The sequence below is a fragment of the Callospermophilus lateralis genome, chromosome 4 (genome assembly GCF_048772815.1).
Source record: "Callospermophilus lateralis isolate mCalLat2 chromosome 4, mCalLat2.hap1, whole genome shotgun sequence".
Taxonomy (NCBI): domain Eukaryota; kingdom Metazoa; phylum Chordata; class Mammalia; order Rodentia; family Sciuridae; genus Callospermophilus; species Callospermophilus lateralis.
Window position 1 is genome coordinate 82,658,491 of NC_135308.1, and position 19,855 is coordinate 82,678,345.

Genomic DNA, 19,855 nt, shown 5'->3' on the forward strand with positions numbered 1-19,855 from the left:
ATGTTCGAAAACCAAAAAATCTCAATTCTTTACTTCTTCCTCTAGGAACTGCACAGTCGCAATCGACAGTATGGGTGACTGTTTTTACAATTCTATACCTTATTACGTTGTCATTTCCCAGCAGTTAATAAATTATTTTAATTTAAATATAGTTACAAAGCGGAAATGAATAATGAACTGCACAAAACCCCTTCAGTCTTTGATGGGAAATTTGAAGTTATTTCTAGGTTAGCATGAAAACCAAGATTTTAAGGGCACCATGTCAACTGGTGAGATAACAACTAGGAGAAAAGCAGAACCAAAGGGCTAATATAACAAAAGCAGAAAGTTTACAACCTAGATTTACTTTTTTTAAAAAAATAAAGAATTTAATCTAATTCATGGGGTCTTGGCCCAGGAAAGGGTAAAAAATGCCAAACTGGAGAGGCAGGGGGAGGGGAGTAGCTGTTGGTGACTAGGAAAGCGGGAGGGAGGGAAACGAGCGGGAATGAGGCCGGTTCCGCCCTAACAAAGAGGCAGAAACTGTGTCTCAACAGCCACCAGATCCAGTTCAGGGCGGTTTGAGCCAGTTTCTGAGCTGGATTGAGAACAACAGCCTCGGCAGAGACTTCACTAAGGTGAAACATAAAATGCAAAATGGATTTAGTCGAAAGAACCGGATTTGGCCTGGACTCGCTGGAGCCTAAAGCTGTTTCCTGGAGTAGCAAAGTCAGATAAAATATGAGGCCTGGACCCGGAACAGTGACCTGTTAACGGAAGGAAAAATTACAGAGTACAGTCCCTGTGCCATAATCCAGTCCGCATTTTCCCCCTCACTGCTCTTCATTGTAGCTGGTAAGGGAAAAAGGGCCTCAGGGTATCAGTTTTCAGAGAAAGCTGGCTGCGGTGTTGGGGGAGGGGAGGATAATGTGTCCTGGGTAGTTAAATGTGTGTGCCTGGTATGTGTGTGGGGGAATGTATCAGAGGGTCTGAAAGAGAGGGAAGAACACTTCACACCCTGTTCACACCACCTTTCCACACTTTTGCTGCATTATTGCACCACAGCAAAATATGCTGCACTTACCGTGTGGTGGGAGCGCCCTACATACAATTAACACTTGTATAGCCAATGATAAGACCTCTTCCGCCCTGTGCACTAAATGACAATACATGTGCTGTAAAATGTTCATTTCCTCTGTGTCCAAAAATATACAGATTGTACATACCTTCTCATTTAAGAGAGGCAAGCAGCTAGGTAATTTGGGAATAATTCTGTCCTCGCATCCCCTCCCCCAGGTGCCAGAACCTCCAGATGTCAGATTTAGTCCCACCCTGAATGACTTCTCTAATTGAATGGCTCCTAGTCTTAGCTGTGGTCCGCAGCTGTCTAGGGTGTCCACATCCTGCGGCCAAGTTCAGCTCAGCCTACCAAGACTAGTTACAACACTTTTCCCTTTTGCACCCAGGAAAAAAACTGCAAAGGCTAGGTCTGCTGGGAATAGCGGTGGGGCTGTATTCCCTCTTAGTGTCCAAATGTGTTTAGAATCTTCCAGTCACCAGGTAAGTGCCTCCTGATTCCAGCTTTCTCAGATTTGGAAGCCAGCCCTGGTGCAGGGAGTGGGAAAAGGGGGGCGGTGGGGCTTACAGATCTTACAAACAGTTCCTGTAACCAGCCCAGATTGTGTAGGTTTAAGAATACCCTGAGAGATTGGTAGAGGGGGAAAGGAGGCAGTCAAGCTGAAAGATGTCAAAAAAACTCTATTTTTAACCTTAACCATAGATACATTGATGGAGGATTGGAACCAACCCACTTTGCATTATTGCATGCGACATTCTAACGAATAGGAAACTTGTTACTACTGGTGTGTTCTAATTAGGAAGCACTTCTACATTCATTTCATTAACTATTAGACCTGGGCTGCTATGGATTCTGCTACAAGATTTTTTTGTTGTGGTTGTTTTTTGTTTTACTTAGGGAGGATGTGTCTCCCCACATGAAGATGCAGTAAGCTACCGAGGAGATAATAACAACAGTCATAATATTGACAGTGCCTAAGCCAGACATTGTATGAAATATTCATATCATAACTGATCTTAATTTAGAACTCCTCCTAAATCTGAGTTACTACTGGCCCCATTTTAGAGATGAGGAAAATGAAGCTTAGAAAAACAAGGTATTTTATTTACATTACACATCTGTAATGTGGCAGACAAAGATCATGGCTCCAGAATCTCTGCTTTTAACTTGTTACTCTGCCACCATCTCAGTGGCAAATGATTTACAAACTCCTTTTCAGACCCTACTGTGTGTCAGCCTACTTTGGACTAAGGGGAATAACATCATAGACACGGAGGGGGGAGGAATTGATTCAGTGATGAGAAGGTGATTCCTGCCTTCAACAAGCTTTCAATCTAATAGCTTTTTTTCCCAAGGACAATTCAGCACTGTCTGACAGAGCCCCCCCCCCAACTCCCCCCCACACACACACACACATCCTGCCTCTGGGGTTTTGAGGCCATCTGGAAAATACAGTTTGGGATTCTCGTGCTGTGTGGGGAGGAACATATGAAATAGGGACTGATCTGGTACTAGCAGGCAGCACAGGCAGGCGAGTAAAAAGGGGCAGGGCGAGGCCTCTGGGGACACGTAGCCATGGCAACCTAGCCTGCTTTCCAGAACAATGTCTCTAACCAAGAAAACACTAGAGAGAGCTTTCCCTTTATAATCCCCAAGGCCCGTCGGGCCAGAGATTGCACAAAGGGGATTCTTTCTCTATAGAGAAATGACACTTACAAGGCCCAGAAACAAAGGAAAACAATTGTTGTATAGGATCCGCCTTTGTATTTGGCTGGAGGAAAATCAACAAAGCAACTTAGTTCCTTTTCCACTCTTCACAGGAAATGAACACTGCTTTGTTCTGAGAGCTTCCTTTTTTTTTCTTTTTATATAATATTTGTTGTAATTTTTCTTTTATCCCATTTTACAGATGAGAAAGATTAATAAGCATGACTGGATCTGATGACTGTAAAACTATAATTTTCAAAGCCCAGTGTCCCTTTTAGGTTTTGTGCTTTTGGGTGGCCCTGCCTCTGCCGATTTTGTGATAATCCTACCAGACGATGTGAAGAACGTGTGTGTCCACGTGCTCGGGAGCAATGAGCCACTGGCACTGCTGCTCTGGTCCACCAGTGCTGGGCTCCATGCCACTCGCCCCTCCCCCGCACCCGGCTGCAGCCTGGAGGAGGAGGAGGAAGAGGAATGCGGAAGGCATTCCAGCTCCGCCCCTGCAAGCCACCACTCCTGCCGCGGGTTTAGGAAACTCCTAAGTGGGCTGAAAGAAGACAGCCAGCTGGTGACTGTACTTCTCCAGATTTCCAAATGATGTGGTCTACAGCCGCACTACACCCTGCGCACTGATGGATGTTGGTAGCTGGGTTGAGCCAGGTTGTGACCTCCTTAAAGATGAGCACCGGGTCTGTCGCAACTCGCAAGGCCAGGAACAATAGCATAATAATAAACGATTTTCCGTAAACGCCTACCTATATAAATAATGTAATTTTTTAAACAGTTATATGGACCAGAAGGAGTGAAATATCTCCTGATAGTAAAAGTCTTGCTCTACGGGTGCAGTGGCGCACGCTTTTAATTCCAGCCACTCAGGCTGAGGCTGAGCCGTGGCAAATTCAAGGCCAGACGAGACAACTTAGACCCTATCTTAAAATTTTCAAAGGGCCTGGAGATGTAGTGCAGTGGTAGAATACTTAACGAGCACGTGGGAGGCCCTGAGTTCAAACCTAGCGCCTCAAATTTCTGCTGCTGGAGCACCCAGTCCATCATAAAATTGGCAAGATCAAAATAATGACCGACCGAGTCCTCATTTTCAGTCCTTTTGTGCAGTAATGAATAAGGGAGGTAAATAGGTCACATTCTCCTATATGTGAATATAAAGAAATGCCTAAGGAGATTTAAACTACACTTTCCACTTCAATCCTAGAGATTTTGCTGCCACTTAGTGATAGTGTCTGGCCCAACAAAGATGAGAACCACTTCCAGAGAGCCCTTACTAGGAGTCATTTGGGGGCAGGGGGTGTAACTCGATGGTAGAGTGCTTGCCTAGTATTCACAAAGCCCTGGATTCTCTCTCTAGTATCTCTTATATCTCTTAATTCAATATTCATTTAAATGCTTCCTAACCATTAGGCACCATGGTACCATTTACTGTGCTAGACCTGTGAATCTAAAAAATCACAAACAGCATGGAACTTCTTTTCAAAGAGCTTACAGACTCAGCCGAAAATCAGCGACTGAAAGTGTGATGTGACATATGCTTTATAAAGATAGAGGCAAAACTGAGCATGGTGGTGCATGCCTGTTATCTCAACAACCCGGGAGGCTGAGGCAGGATGATCGCAAATTCCGGGTCAGCTTCAGCAATTTAGGGAGACCCTAAGCAACCTTGCAAGACCCTGTCTCAAAATTAAAAGAAAAATGGTTAGGGATGTGGCTCAATGGGTAAGTGCTCCTGGTTCAATTCCTTGTACCAAAATGAAAAGAAAGGAAAGACAGGGGCAAGACGATGTGCTAGAAGAAGAGCGAAAGAATATGAAAACGGTAGACAGACTCCTCCAAAAGAACTGCAAAAAGAGATGGAGTTAGCTAGAATTATATCAGACCCAGGGATCATAAAAACTAGGTTTTCATCCCAGATTCAGCTTTCAGGCAGAAATAAAAGCATCCAAATGATAACAGAAAGCTAAGAGTTGAGGTCCCAAGGCTGAGTCTTTTCAGGACATGAAACAGGAGGATGACCATAGTCAGAATTCATCTGTTTCTTTACCAGGAAGCTTCCAAGTGTCCTCATAGGATAATAACTAGTGCACAAACATGAAGAATCCTGAAAAAAATGTAAGCATTTGACATGAAGATTTCAACACCCAAAGTACTTTAAAATTTCAATGTAATATTTGTAAATTTAGAATTATTAGCATACTATTGGACCTAATATAAGAGTTGCAATTAGAAAAATGACATTGAGTCAATACTAATGTTTTCACTGAAGATTCCAAGTGTCCATTATTGAGACCTGTTCACACATTTTAGGATGTGGTCTAACATCAGCATTTAAAGTAGAGCCTATGCCCATGCTGTGAACCCTAACATCCAATCTATTTAACCATTTCAGGTTTTAAAGGACAAAGGGGGCGGGGGCCGGCGGTGATATTCTTTAAGAGATCTGGGGAAATGTAAAAGGTGGATTGCAGAAAGTCTGTTATCACACTACCACGCCAAAAAATTTTCAGACAAATCTTTTCTTCTTGTATTGGTCTGTTTTGTGTCGCCTTGAAAAAACAAACTACCCCAGCCAAAAAAAAGAAAAAAAAAAAAACTGAGGCTGGGTGACATAAAGTAAAGAGGATTATTTGGTTCACGACACTGGGTGAATATAGGATCTAAACAGCATAATATTAGTGACCTGGTAAGGGATCTCTGGGTGTGTTACAACATGGCAGAAACCTGAAAGGGAATTTACTGTGTGACGTGTAGAAGGAAGAAAGTATGTGGGGTGGTCTCATTTTAATAAACCTCTTCCTCAACTGATTCATTTATGCAAGTCACAATCCACTCTTTTCGATCAACACTAACCATTCATGAAGGTGGAGTCCCTCTGACCTGATTAACTTCTACTAGGCCCACTCGAAGGTTCTACACACTGGAGACCAGTTTCTAGCACATGAATATTTGGAGAACAAACTATATCCAAATAGGATGGGTCTTCAGTTTAGAGTCATGATGTACTATTGTATTGTCTAATCTCTGAAATTACACATTTACTTTGGTCAATAAGAGAGAAGGTGATATGTAACACTTTCAGGAAAAACTGGGATCTAATAAACATACACTGATCTCTTATACTATCATTGGAGAGCTCAAAGAAGCATGTTGAGTTGACATGTCTTTCACCCAGAGTCGTCTTGCCAAGGCACATTAGACATGTAGTATGAGAAAGAAACAAATTTTTCATGTGTTAAGTCATTGAAAATTGGTGGATATTTGTTCCCTGGTACAAACTAAGTTATCTTGATTAAGTCATCTTTTAATAACCATTCCCTACCCTAATTTCTTCCTATCAGAATTCCTTCCTATACATAGTCTTCTGCTTAAGAAACAACTCACAACAGCTGGGCATGGTGACACAGGCCTGTAATCCCAGTAATTCAGGACACCGAGGCAGGAGGATGGAAAGTTCCAGGCCAGTCTTGGCAGTTTAGTGAGACCTTATCTCAAAATTTAAAAAAGAAAGAAAGAAAATTAAGGACTGGAGTTGGAGCTCAGTGTCAGAGACCTCTGAATTCAATCACCAGTACCACCAAACCACACCAAACTGACTCCAGCTCCAGTCCCTGGGTTTGGATCTTGTTAAGCATAAATCAACTGTGTTGATATTACTCTCTTAATGATATTTGTTTAGTAATTGGAATATGACCCAAATCTGCCCAGTGAAAAGTGAAAAAGGAAAAAAAAATTTTCAACAGGAAGACTCAGAAAAGTTTCTCAAATGAAGAAGAAAAAGAGAAAAGATGGGAATATTTATTCTACTTTATGGAATAAAGTGTTGCCCAATTCTGTAATGAAAAATAAAACCAATTAAAATCTTTGAACTAAAAAAAAAAAAAAAAAGCTGGACACCAAGGCAGAATCCCAGCAGCTCAGGAGGCTAGCCTCTGGGTTCAAATCCCTAGTACAAAAAAAAAAAAAAAAAGAAAAAGAAAGAAAGAAAGAAAAGAAAAGAAAAAGAAGAGATTCACTTTTTTATTGTTGTTCAGAATGTGGTTAAGGGCCCTTCCAGAACAATAGGCTCTCCTAGAGCAAACAAAGAGAAGGAGAGGTGGCATACTCAGTACCTATGTGTGCATGAACAACTTTGTTGCTACTCTATAATACAGAATACCCAATCAGAATGTATGTTACCATATAGGGGAAACAAAGGGGCTAACAAGTAAAGTGGAAACTAACAGGATATATAAAGCAACTTCCTGCTGTGCTTAGGGTTCAGCCTTTGGAGGAAATCACCCAGCTGGGTCAGTGCTGGCATTAATTAACAGTGCTTCCTGGCTGAAAGCCTGGGTGTTTTATCTCTCTGTACAAGAAGGCTGCAATATTTCTTGGGGACTTGTGTCCAGGATTTGGAGACCATGCAAGTGCCAGGATGCCAGGAGAGGGGATCTTCCCCAGAATGAGCAGACCAATTGATCTGCAGAGGATTAGCCCTCCTGGAGTGCTGGGGTCCCGAGCACAAAGGAACCCAGTGGAGCCACGGAATTAGCACAGGGACGGGTAGGAACTGCCCTCAGTGGCAGAAGGGAAGCCTGATCACCTTCCAGATTTGTCTGAGTAGTCTCAATTGCATAAGACTAATCAGCAACTCAAGGAAACTGGGATGAGGGCTGGAGATGTTGTGTGAGAGTGAGTAAATGAGATGGACAAAGAAAGTTCTAACTCAACCAAGAGCTAAAGTGAGTGTGGAGTCCTGCTCCATGGGTCCATAGTGATCCTCATACAGCTTAGGTAGCCCTCCTTGGAGGGGTCCTGACTCTGGGGTTTATACCATCCCATGAGTGCTAACAGACACCCAAAATATCTCTGTGAGGAGAGTGGCCAGAAGAAGCAATTGCTCACCCTCTTCCCCTCTCTCTTTTTGTGTGTGTGATTGTCATCTTTTAGGGGGAGGAAATGGTTGGGAAACAGAACAAACCTAACCCCCCACTCCCAGAGTGTATGATAAAAGTTTTCAAAAAAAGAGATTCCAGAGACTATGGAGTCAAATTGACTCCCAAAAAACTCTGAACCTTCTGTGAAATAGATTGGCCTTCATTTGGAGTAGGTTGGCACTCTGAGGAGCTCACTAGAAAAGGAACTAGCAGTTATCAAGGTGTTTAGGGTCATCGTGGGGCCCAGGCCACCCTGACCAATTCCCCTACATTGACTGTTGGCAAGATATGGTCTTCTCTTGGCCACTTTGGCTGAAGGCTTGTCTGGAAGAGAACTGTAAAATTATAATGGCCTAAGTGACAAGTCCCTCAAAATGCTCACCAGAACCCAAGAAACCCATTCAATCTGGAGAGTCAGAGGAGCTTCCTCTGCTTCGTGCACCACTGAATCCTCCACTGCAGCCTTACACTCCTCATAGTTACTGCAGCCAGAACCCCATCAGAGGCTTCTCACACCCTTGAAGCCACCCTCTGGTGAGGGCACCCAAAACACTCCTGAGCATACCCAACTATCTTAACCCTATATATTCTGGCTGAGAAGTGCCAGGAGGATCCTGCTGGTAGCCATCCTCCTAATACTTGCTACAGTGCCCTACAGATGCCACTGAGAGAAACCTGGCAGGGGGGCATCTACTACAATCAAGATGGTCATGTGCAAGGGGGACAATGCACCTTCATATATCAACTTTTTACCACCACTGATCTCCCAAATGGAAAAACCACACCCCTCCTACACTGAGAAAACTCAGGCTATGATTGATTTAATGCAATCCATCATTCAGACCCACAAGCCCACTTGGACTGATTGCTGCCAGCTGCTCCTGACTCTATTAACACTGAAAAGTTACCCAGGCCATGAAGTGGTTGGAGCAATACACCCTAGCAGGAATCATGAATGCCCAGGCCTACACCCAGAAAAAAAGTCCCCGAGGAAGATCCCTGATGGGACCCTAATGATGACTGGGGATTTTAGATGCTTGAACATTATCAAGAGACTCTTTTTTTTTTTTTTTTTTAAGAGAGAGGGAGAGAGAGAGAATTTTTAAATATCTTTTAATACTTATTTTTTAGTTTTTGGCAGACACAACATCTTTGTCTGTATGTGGTGCTGAGGATCGAACCTGGGCCGCACGCATGCCAGGCGAGCGCGCTACCTCTTGAGCCACATCCCCAGCCCCTATCAAGAGACTCTTTTAGGTGGCAACAAGGAAGGAGGAAAGAAGGCCATGAACATGAACAAGATCTCAGAGATGCTCCAGGGATCTGAAGAGAGCTCAAGTCAATTCTATGAGAAGCTATGCAAAACATTCTGTCATTGCACTCCCTTTGACCCAGAAGTAGCCAAGAATCATTGAATGGTTAACATAGCCTTTGTAGGTCAGGCCTAGAGAGATGTCCAGTGTAAACTACAGAAGTTAGAGGGCTTCACTGGCGGTTGTGATGAAAGTATTTGCTGGGTTTTTGTTCTCGCGACCAAAAGGCTCAGGGGTCACTCTAGTTAAACTGGGCTAACTGGGCTGCACAAAATAACCACACAAGAGACACAAATACCTTTTTCTTTGGGGTTGCTGTGACGGCTCCTCTGACCTTAAGGGTCCGCAGAAAGAGAGAGCAACAGCACACGCTGACCCCTTTTATTAAGGAGAAGTTATTTAAATGAGGCAAGGGGTCAGGATTCAGGGGGCTGAGTCTATCTTTATGATGTCCACTGTCAGCAGGTTAACTGACACCTGGGTAGGCCACACCCAAGGGCACAGTAAGAGGAGGGGACACACACAAGGCACTTCCATGGAAGATTCTATCCTAAACAGGGCAAGGGGTTATATTACAAAGGAACAGGTGAGCATAGCTTCACCCTTGGGGATGTAGCAAGACACACCCATTTCTGTGACTGAGCGCCTCAGCACCCAGCTGGGGAGTGTAACTCAGTGCAACCCGTAAGGTTGGCTTCCCACAAGTATTTGTCAACCAAGACCAAGAGGCCTGGCTGGCATGAGCAGACCAGAAAATAAAAAAGAAGGTAGATGTGGTTACTGCCCCCCTAGTGGAACTGTTGGGGTACTCAATGGAGGATTGAATTGGGCCAAAGCTGAGGCCAAAGAAAGAACTGCCAAGAAGGGCCACCTCACCCAGAGGTGAGATTAGGAAGTAACCAGTGTGCTCATAGCTCTCAAGAATGTCACTGGAAAAACAAATGCCCGAAACAGTCAGAGGATTATCACCCAGTGCCCAGATGAAGGAGAAGAGGCCAAGTGATTCATGGACAGTACTAACCAATGTGGCAATCATATGAAGCCCTGAGGATAATTTTGTTGGATTGGCTACCATGGGAAACTATCAGGAAGAGTAGCACAGACTGGGCTCCATTTTATTAGGCCTCCATGAGCCTATGTGGTCTGAATGACCATGGGGGGCGGATCCATGGACTTCATGATTGTTACCAGGGCTGAACATTCCATGGTGCTCAACATGTGGGCCCCTTCTCACAGAGACAAGCCATTATTGTGGGAGACACAAGTAGCTGAGTTCGTTGCCCCTTCTCACTGCCTCTATGATACAATTTAGGTGGCTATGAAATTATTCATGAATTCCTATATGTGCCCGACTGCCCTGTGGTTTTAATAGGTAGGACCTATTGAGAAAACTTAAGCCTCAGATAACTTTCAACTCTCATGACTAGGCCATCCTGATCCAAGGAAAGTCAGATGTGAAAATCCGGACTCTCATGGTCCCCCAAGGAGAAGAGTAGCAGCTCTACAGTCTCACAGAAAGGCCACAACAGGGGATTGAGATGCCTGGGGTGTGGATTGATGACAGTTCTCCTGGGCTGGCCTGAAACATATCTCTAATAGTAGTAGGACTAAAGCCAGGGGCTGAGACTTCCCACCAAAAACAATATTTCATTCCTCACAAGGCACAAATTGGGATCCAGAGGCACCTGGGAGATTCTAAAGTACAGGTACTTTAGGATTCTAAAGCACAGAATCCTCCAACCCTGCCAGTTGTCCTGGAGCACATCTCTCCTGCCAGTCCAGAAGCCAGGATGAGTAACTATCAGTCATTCCAGGACCTATGAGCAGTAAACCAGGCAACCATTGCCCTACACCCAGTTGTCCCTAACCACTATATTCTCCTGGGTCTCATCCCTGCTGAATCTGCCGTCTTCATATATCTGGACCTCAAGAATGACTTCTGTATCCACCCAGCCCCTCAACCAATCTTTGTCTTCCAGGGGAAAAATCCTTAGAATACAGACAAAGGCCAGCTGACAAGGACTAGACTGCCTCAAGGGTTTAAAAAATTTCCATCCACTTTTTGCACCATGTTAGCCTCTGATTTAAAAGCCTTCTCAGTGGACAAACATAGCTATATGCTGCTCCAGTATGTGGATGATCTACTGCTGGCCAGATAGACACAGGAGGATTGTATGGGAGGGACACAACAGCTCCTCACTATTCTGTGGAAAGCTAGCTACAAGGTTTCAAGGAAAAAGGACCAAATCTGTCAAAAGAAAGTCAAATACCTCAGTTTTCACCTATCCTAAGGACAATGTTATCTCAGCTAAAAAGAAAACAGGCTATTTACTCAACCCTAGTTCCATCGATTAGGATTGACCCCAGGTTCAAGAGTTCCTTGGGTTGCAGGTTTCTGTAGAATCTGGATACCTAAGTTCTCGAGTGTGAGAATACTTTTTTTATGGGAACAAGCACAACAAAAGGCATTTGAAGAGATTAAACAGGCCCTCACTGATGCACTCGTGTTGGGACTCCCAGACGTGTCCAATCCTTTCTTCTTGTATGAACAGGAGTGTATACTGGTGTTGCACTGGTGTTCCTGACCCAAATGCTGGCTGATGGCATTGTGAAGTGGCATACCTCTCTAAACAATTTGCCCTCTCATCTGAGGCTGGACCCCTGCCTTTGAGCACTCGCAGCCACAGCCCTCTTAGTGTCAAAGGCTGACACTCTGATTATGGGACAAGAAATAATGGTCAGAGTGTCACACTCAGTACTGACAGAAATGGAGTACAGGGGGCAATATTGGCTGAGCAATGCACTGATGGTCAGATATCAGGGTATGCTGTACGAAACCCATGTATCCACCTGGAAGTAGTGCAGACTTTAAATCCCACAATGTAGATCATGACTACTTTGAAGTCATGGACAACGTATTTTCCAGCTGACCAAACTTAACGGACCAGCTTCTCAAAGATTCTGAGGGTGAGTATTCACCATTGGTAGCATTTGTAGGAGAGGAAGAACACCTTGCTGGGTACTTCTAAATCCAAAATTGAGTGAAACCTCTGCCAAAAGTAACCTCAGCACAAAACACAGAACTCATCACGCTGCCCCAAGCCCTTCAACTGGCAGCAGGGCTATGTGTCAATATATACACCATCCTAAGTATGCCTTCACTACCCTCCAAGTACACTGAGCTTTGTAAAACGAAAAAGGCCTAATCAACTCAGGAGGAAAATATGTAAAATACAGCAAAGAAATCTTGAACTGTTAATGCTATATGGGCTCCTAAAAAGGTGGCAGTCATCATTGTTGGAGACATCAAAGGGGGAATACCACAGTCACTGGGGAAACTGTAAAGCAGATCGAGAAGCAAAGCTTGCAGCCTCCAAGGGGGCAACAGAACCAACGGCTCTGACTGCTGCCCTACTCCCCAGTTCAATGGCAGAATGGGACCCTAATTGCTCACAACATAAGAATATCTGATTTAAAACTGAAAATGGGAGCTACTTCCTAGGGGAAGGTGGAGATTTGAAGACGGTGGAATAGCAATTCCTGAGGCCCTAGCACCAGCATTGGTCAAGCAATTCCACCAGAAGACCCACATTGACAGCTCTTGAAGCCAACTGGGCTGACATTTCTACATTCCCTGGCTCTCCTGCATAGCTTGAGCAGTGCAAAGTGTTGAAGGGGCCACATTTGAAAATAAAGTTGTGGTGTTCACTGAGCTCCTCTGGGTCTTGGTCTATAAATATTGCTAGTCTTTGTGTGTACTTTCTCAGGCTGGGTAGAGGCCTTCCCTACTCACATAGAGAAGGCACTTGAAGTGGCCCAATCTCTCCCAAAGGAAATGATTCCTTGATTTTTAATCCCAATCACCATAGGATCAAATAATGGGATGGTGTTTATGGCTGAAATGGTGCAATTAGTGGCAAAGAGGTTGAAGATTACCTGGAAGTTACACACTGAATACCATTCTCGGAGTTCTAGGAAGGTGGAGCGAGTGAACCGAATGCTACAGTTAATACTAAGGAAAGTGTTTCAGGAAACCCAACTGCACTAGGACCAGGTGTTGCCAATTGCTTTGTTGAGGATTCTGTCTAGCCCTACTAGACAGGGTTCTCCCCTTAAGAGATTCTTTGTGGACACCCTCCTCCCATTATAAGGGGTATACAAGGAGATCTAAAAGGCAACATTATTCTGAGGCAGCAGATGGAGGCTGTTGGCTCAACTCTGACCACAGTAAACCATTGGATTAGGGAACGACCACCTGTGATCCTGACCATAGATGTCCACCGGGGATTAAACTTAGGGGTACTCCACCACTGAGCCACATCCCCAGCCCTTTTTGGTATTTTATTTAGAGACAGGGTCTCACTGAGTTGCTTAGTGCCTTGCCGTTGCTGGGGCTAACTTTGAACTCGTGATTCTCCTGTCTCACCCTTCTGAGCCGCTAGGATTATAGGCATGTGCCCAGCAGATGTCCACCCCTTTAAGCCAGGAGATGCTTATCTATGGTTAAAAGCAAGGAAGTCCAACCCCTAAAACTTCTTTGGAGGGGCCAATTCACTGTCATTGTATCCACCCCCATCTCAGTGAAGGTGTCCAAGGTGGTCCCCTGGGTTCACCAGAGCAGAATAAAACTCTCATGACTTGGGAGTGCATCCTGATGTAGCGGCACCATGCAAATTGATTGTCCAAAATAAGAGAGCTGCATCCTAAGAGACCCTTGAGGAGGGCAGCCCTGTTTTACTGACCCTGGAAGCTGACTAAGCTACACATGGAAGAAACTTGAGGAATTGACCACCTGTCAGGATAAATGGACTATTCTTATTTCCAATATTGGCCTCTTTACTGAAATGTTTTGGCACTGCCACCCCTTACCCATCTCTATTGCTGTGGCCTTAGCTTCCAATTTTTGCAGTGGGATTAGTAGAGACTGCTCTGGCCAACTAGCACTGGGTTGAAAAAGCTTCGATTAGTAGTCTTTTACATCCTATTGATAGAGTGTTTCATTGCTATTGGCTGTGTCTGATCTGGTTCCCATTTGTAGACTTCATTTCCTCATCCTGTAACCCATGCCTTCCTGTGACTCAATCATGCTGAGGCATGGCCACAACCCTACTTTACCATACCCATTTGAAGGAACAATTTCAGGGATCTGTAAACATAATAAGACTACCTATTCTATCTGCCAGCAAGGGAACCAACACACATGTTTCAACCCACAGTACTCCCCAACAGGTCCTAAGCAGTGATAATATAGGTCAAATAATTATTGACCCCAAGCAGCCAGTGTCAGTTCTCTTTGATATATGTGAAGTCATAAATAAGTATTGGTCATGGTGACCTGCCAAGGCTAGTAGAGGGCTATCCTGGGGATGGGAATACAGACTTTATGATAAATATATGTATGAGCAACTCTTACCTCAACCCAGATGCACCAATAACAATGGTAACTGCCCCTACTGGAGCTATGTATAACGATCCACTTGGAAAGGGAAAGATAAAACAACTCTTCTCCAAAAGGGTGTTGCCATCTCAAGCTATATGTCAGGGGCCCATAACCCTGTTAATTTCACTATCCTTAACCTAGAAGACCCGAGATGGAAAAATGGTCACAAAATTGGCATGGCTATATATGGACAGGGCACAGATCCTGGCCCCAATACACATTAAAGGGGTTAGAACTCCACTTGAGTCTTCCTACCACCAAGTTGTTCATTCCTTTTTTAGAGAGATAAAGACTGGTTTACCCATCTCCACCACACTCAGAAACCTGTTCCTAACCTTAGCAGAAACAATGCAATCTCTGAATGTCTCTTCTTGTTATGTGTGTGAAGGAACTAATATGGGGGATCAATGACCATGGAAAGCTAAACAGCCAATGAGCCCTCTCTCTGTTCAACTACTGGTGTTTGGTTCCTCAAAACCTCAGTTATTGGAAGATATTATTTTGCTCAAGAGGGAAAACATTTTAACATCTCAGTTGGGAATTTAACATGTCTGGGCCAAAAATTCTATAACTACCCAGAAAAAATAGTGGTGGGGATCCTCAAATCACACAGAATTGTCCCTTGTCAAACTTCTTTAACCTAAAAAGGCCTGGGACATGCTGCCACAGAAATTGAATGTCAAGTCCCTGGTGGACTATACTGGATATGTAGAAGGGCCACCAATGCCAAACTCTGTACCTCTCTGAACAGATAATCCACTATTGTGGCCCTGCCACTAGGGCAGGTCCTATGGGTACCATACTGCCATCTATGTATTAAACTGTATTATAAGGCTACAGACTGATGTTGAAATTATAACTAATGAAACTGAAAGAGCCCTCAATTTACTGCCCAAACAAAGCATTAAAATTCACAATATTATCTATGAAAACTGTTTAGCCTTAGACTGTTGCTTGCTTCTGAAGGTGGGGTACATGGGAAACTTAACCCGAGCAACTGTTGCTTGCAAACTTATGAAGGCAAGGTCATAGAGGAAATCATGTATCTTGTGAGAAAGATTGCCCATGTCCCAGTCCAGACCTGGAAAGTTTGGAACCCCAGGGAACTATATGGGAGGTGGGTTTTCAACTTTTGAGAGATTCAAAACTTTTAATGCTAGAAGTCTGCCTATTCCTACCAGTTCTGCTACCTCTGGTTATAAGAGCTGTCTCCAGTCTCATGGAGGCTATGGCTGAAAGGAAAATGGCACATGTTATGATATTATGGAAATATGAGCCATTAAATCAAGATGATGCTCTTTGACCCTGAAAGGAGCTGTGCCTCAAAGGGGGGAATGTGGTAAGTGCACTCCCAGATCAAAGGGCTCTCCCAGAACAAAGAGAAGACAACATGGTCCACGCAGTACCTATGTGTGCATGCACAGCTCTGTTGCGACTCTATCATATAGAACAGCCAATCAAAATGTATGTTACCAAATAGGGAGACAAAGGGCTGACATGTAAAGGGGAAACCAACAGAAGATATATATGTAAGACAAAGTTCTGCTGAGTCCCAGAGTTCAGCCTTTTGGTGTGAATCCCCTGGGTAGGTCAGTACTGGCACAAATAAACACTGCTTCTTGGCTGAAAGACTCAGTGTCCTGTCTCTCTGTGAGAGAATCCTGCAACATGTTGTCATACACAGGTATTGCATTAGTTATATATTGCTGTGTAGCAATTTACAAACATATTTTATTATCTGACTGTTTCTGTGAGTTAGGAACTTAGGAGCAGTTTAGCCAGACAATTTGAGTCCAGAATCTCTTATGAAGTTCCTGTTAAGACATTGGCTATGCTACAGATATCTGAAGACTTGACTAGGGCTAGCAGATCTCCTTCCAAGGTGATGCACTTAAATGGCTATTGACAGAAGTGCTCAGTTCATTGCTGACTCCTGGCAGGAAAGCTCAGTTACTTGCCATATGGACTTCTCCATAGGGTTACTTGAATGTTCTCTTAATAAGATAGCTGGCTTTACCTTAGAGTGAGTCATCTAAGAGAAAAAACAAGGAGGAAGCCACATGTATTTATTATTCTAATTTTACGAGCAAGACACTTTATAATTTCTATTGCATTCTAGTCATCAAAAAGGAATTGCTAAGAATAGCCCACATTTAAGAGGAGGAAAATTAGGCTCTACGCTTGCAGGAATATTAAAGAATTTGTGCACATAACTTAAATCATCACAAATGTGACCTGAGGAAATACTGTGGCCATATTGAGATAATAGAATCTCAATATGAGATAATAAAATCTCAATATGAGATACAGCCTCAGGGTAAACCTTCATACTGAGGAAAGAGGAATGGATACAGAAAGTACCTTGATAGCCAGTGGTAGTGGCTGTCACATGCCTACAATCCCAGTGGCTTAGGAGGCTGAGGCAGGAGGATCACAAGTTCAAAGCCAGCCTCAGCAAATTACTGAGGCACTAAGCCACTTGGTGAGCCCCTGTCTTAAAACTAAAAAAATAAAAATAAGGGCCTGGGGTTGTGGCTCAGTGATAGAGTGTTTGCCTAGCATGCACAAGGCACTGGGTTCGATCCTCAGCACCACATAAATATAAAATAAAGATATCATGTCCACCTAAAACTTAAGAATAAATATTATTAAAAAAATAAATATAAAAAGGGCTGGCTGGGGATGTGTCTCAGTGGTTAAGTGCCCCTGTTTAATCCCTGGGAAGGAAAGAAGGAAGGAAGGAAGGAAGGAAGGAAGGAAGGAAGGAAGGAAGGAAGGAAGGAAGGAGAGAAAAGAGAGAGAGAGAGAGAAAGGAAAGAAGGAAAAGAAAGAAAAAAGAAAGAAAGAAAGAAAGAACGAAAGAAAGAAGGAACTATGATGACATTATTGAACCTCTGATCTTACCATGTCTGGAACCTACTCTTGGCTACTAGTTATATGGGAGAAAATATTTTTTCTTTCCTTACCATTTCAATTGATTAGAAACATGAGATTTGTCAATAGTTACGGCAAAGGGTGATAGTCAACATATTTAATCACCTATATACCATAATTTAACCTGTGTATTGGTATATAACTTAAAAATTATTTAAATATAGTCTCCATTTCTAAATTATAAAATTTATATATTTATAAAATTATTTATTCAATTACATATGCACATATGTGTATATGTATATAAAACTACTTATTTTAATTTTTCTTCAAATTATTCTAATAATTTCCAAATAATTTGATTTTTTTAAGCCATGGTTTTATAGAAACAACTGCAGTAAACTCTTATGACAACACTTCAATTGACTTGATAGTCATTAGATGGTTTATACTAAAGTTTTCAATTTGTCTTAATGATAGCACTGTTATTCATGGTGGTGATTTCTCAACTTCCAATGAACTAAAAACAAATCAGTTTCATTGAAAATTTTTCTGTTAGCTATTACAAAATTAGATTTTTATAGATGTAATTAATAATCAAATTAAGACAAAGGGAGCTGGGTAATGTGGTGCACAATCCCAACAATTCAGGAGGCTGAGGCAGGAGGATCACAATTTTGAGGCCAGCTTCAATAATTTAATGAGGAACTTAGTGAGACCCTGCCTCAAAATAAAAATTTAAAAAAGGGCTGGGGATGTAGCTCAGTAGTAGAGCATCCGTGGATTAAACTCCCAATACTTCAAGAAAACAAAAAAGTTTAATTTTAATTTCAGGCAATCATGTAAGGATCACTCAGTAAGAACATAAACAGAGAGTGGATGACCCTAGTTCCAAAGTCCTGGTGAACCCTAGATGTATGACATTGGAGTGCATCACAGGCCTTCTCTTCCCCAATGGGGTTTGGATCCACTCTTAGGCAAGCAGGGGATATGGAATAGATATTGAGAGTCAGAGCCCCACACCATGGACATCAACTAATCAAAAAGGACATTGGTCACAGTACTGGAACAGAGTCATTAACCCCTTAGTTGTTTGGATTTAGGAAGGTTTAGGAAGGTCTAGGAATGTGAATGGGTCAGAATAGTCAGGGCTACAAGGACAGTATAGAAGAGGGACTCATTGGCCTAGGGTGGTGCTTTTTTTAAACAAAAAAAAATTGGTACTGGGAATTGAACCCAAGAGCACTCAACACTGAAACACATCTCCAGCCCTATTTTATGTTTTATTTAAAGACAGGGTCTCGTTGAATTACTTAAGGCCTTGCTCAGTCTCTGAGGCTGGCTTTGAACTCACAATCTTCCTGCCTCAGCCACCTGAGCTGCTGGGATTACAGGTGTGTGCCACCATGCCTGTCAGGGTGGTGCATTTTATTGATAAAAAAATATTTAAAAATTAAAACCAGTGCTTTTACACCAGTGCACAAAAGAGTTTGATATAAAGAGAATTTGTTTTGTCTTCCTGGATAGATCTTTCTTCTTTCTTTCCTTCCTTCCTTCCTTCCTTCCTTCCTTCCTTCCTTCCTTTCTTTCTTCTTTTTTTTTTTTTTTGTATCAGGGATTGAACCCAGGGGTGCTTAACCACTGGGTCACATCTCCAGTCTTTTTTTATTTTTTATTTTGAGACAGGGTCTCACTAAGTTGCTTAAGGCCTTGCTAATTTACTGATTCTGGCTTTGAGCTTGAAATCCTCCTGCCTGAGCTTCTAGAGCCACTGGGATTACAGGAATGCATTACCACTCCAGCATTGATATAGATTTTAATTTTCTTTCCCCAACCCTTCACTTATCTCAGGCTACCGATTGGGAAAAACTGTATTAGGTGAGATATTCTGGATGATGTCCACATGGCCTTGTCTACATTATTTTTCATTTCTTATTTTGTTTATTTATATATTAAAAATTTATAAACAAGAAGTACTAAAATATGAGGACAGTTATTCTTGAGTAGCTCAAAGTTATAGAGCCCTTTCTTGGAATATGGTTGCATATCTGCACTAAGGGAGAATAATCATCTATGCAAACTCATGCTATTTATCTAAAGCAAATATCTCTCCAGAAAAAGAAGACAGAAATGTGTTCCTTTATCTGCTAAGTAGAACAAAAGAAAGATGCCCTGAGATTTCACTCTGAGTGGAATATTAATTGGATTCCACCATGAGAATATGCAGTTAGGAAAAAAATTTTTTTTTCAACCAGAAGAGATTAAATAAAGAAATCAGTTAAGGTTATTGGAAGACTGGAGAAAAAGGGAAGGTTACTCAATAAATAATATCTACTGCCATTCCTAGATTAAAGAAGGGAAATCATTATGTAGAGGCCAAGGGTATGTGGTCTAAGGCTTATGTTATTAGAATCCAGAAGCCTGCAAGAGCAGGCTGCTGCCAGAGTCACTGTAGCTTCCCATGCCAGATTTACTACTACTGTTGCCTCTGTCACCAACGTTATTGGCATTTCCACTTTTTATCAGTGGTGCAGTCTTT

General features: G+C 42.7%; 1 pseudogene; it reads left to right on the forward strand.

The window, feature by feature from the left end:
* The first annotated feature begins 259 nt into the window (after positions 1–259).
* The window catches only part of LOC143398393 (ragulator complex protein LAMTOR5 pseudogene), a 63,622-nt pseudogene continuing 44,026 nt past the window's right edge, over positions 260–19,855 (forward strand).